Here is a 1,849-nt window from a genome sequence, read left to right on the forward strand (position 1 = left end):
TCGCTGCCACACGCTCCCCTCCCTGCAATGACTGTGTGGCTGCTCCAGCCCTGGCTCTGGCAAAAGAGGGATAAAGCCCCACGGGAAGCTTTATAGGAGAGTTTGGGTAATGGCAGGACATGGATGATTTGTGGGGTTAGTGTGAGGTCTCACAGAAAAGCCACTCTCCCCCTGCTCCTCACTGTAGCATCCTGGCTAGCACTGTCATCAGGTCAGTGAGGTCCCTGGGATGGCAATTGCTGCTGACAAAGCAATGTCGTGATCACACGGTTTGGTGTGATGATGAGCACTGGGAGCATGAGTGACCTGGACAGCCCAGAAGGGAGCAGCTGGGTGCACGTAGATGCAGGGAAGTGTTGTCCCCACAGTTGGTGCTGGGCATGCAGGAGACTGCAAATGAATTCCCACCTACATGGGGTAGGACCAGCTCATGAGAGACCATGGGAGCCCATAGCTGCAGGATGAGGGCAGCCCATTTCCATGGGAGTGTTGCTGCTCCCTGGAAGCTTGCACGCAGTGTTGAAAGACTTGGAGGACAGCGACAAAGAAGGGAGGACATCAGTTTGAGAGATGTGGTCCTTGTTAAAGCCAGAAAAGCTCTTGAGGGCTTGCAGAAGCAGACATCAGGACAGGTCCACAGTGGCAGAACTTCTCTGATGGATGGACAGTCTGCAGAAGACCTGTCTTTGAACCAGGCTGACACACTTCAGCAGTGTTTTTGTCTCTCCCTCCCCTGTGTGGTGGATGCAGGTATGCCTGCATACAGGTGGAGAGGGCTGCAGTTCTGGATTGTATTGATAGAGGAAACCCAACAGCCTGAGCCCTGTCCTGCAAACAGCTGCTGCAGACCAAGAGGAGGGTCAGGGCAGGAGAAGAAGTCTGGAAGGGTTTGGCCCTGTGTCCAGCTTCAGCCTGCAAAGGAGATGGCGAAACAGAGACATGATGGTGAACGATGTGGCTGGAGGGTGGACATGGACCATGGTTGCTCATTCCTCCAGCCAAAGAGTTAGGTGACATCAGAAGAACTTGTGGGGACCAGCAAGTGTGGGAAGACAAGAGGAGAAGCTCCATGTGGTGTGTAGGAACTCCCCACTGCAGGATGCCCTGGGGGCTGAACAGTTCCACAGCTTCAAGAGAAGCCTGTGCAGATTCACAGCAGGGAGGGCCACTGCTGTGTGCTGCACCCGGATTGCTGTAGAGATGCGCTGTAATGGCTGAGGGGTTAGGAAAACGGGAGCAGTACCATACATGCTCGCTATACATCCTGGGCATCTGATTTTTAATGTTATTAGAGCCATGAGCTAGCTGGGCTTTCAATGGGATCCAGTTCAGCTGCCCTGACGGTTGTTAGGTGCTTCCCTGCATCCCTGTGTCTGGAGACCAGGCTGGGACTGGGATTTTTTAAGTACCAGAGCACTAGGGAGCGCAGATCTCTTTCCTGGGCATCTCTCCCTTCCTCCTTCCCTTTGTCTCTCCCTCTCTTTCTTCTCCCCTTGCCACTCCGCTCCCTCCATCTGACCATGCCCCCCCTCCCCTCCCGGTCCCGGGGAGGAGAGCTGGGATGCTGCAATTCCCAGGCACAGGTGCGTGGTCCCTGCCGCGCGCTGCCCCCAGGCACAGCCCCCACCGCCGCAGCTGACAGCCCACTGGAAATAATGTGTTGTGGCAGAGAGAGGCTCAGCAGACCACGAAGATCTGCTGGTGCGGGAACTGCTCAGCAACCAGGAGCCACAACGCCTGTCTCCTGGCTCTGCAGGGCCTGATCTGGCTCTGGGGATGCCTGCGCTCTGCTGGAGCTCGCCTGGCTCACATGTTGGGCACTTTATCACTCTCTCCCCTTCTTTTTCTT

This window comes from Mesitornis unicolor, unplaced genomic scaffold (assembly GCF_000695765.1).
Source record: "Mesitornis unicolor isolate BGI_N332 unplaced genomic scaffold, ASM69576v1 scaffold9682, whole genome shotgun sequence".
NCBI lineage: Eukaryota > Metazoa > Chordata > Aves > Mesitornithiformes > Mesitornithidae > Mesitornis > Mesitornis unicolor.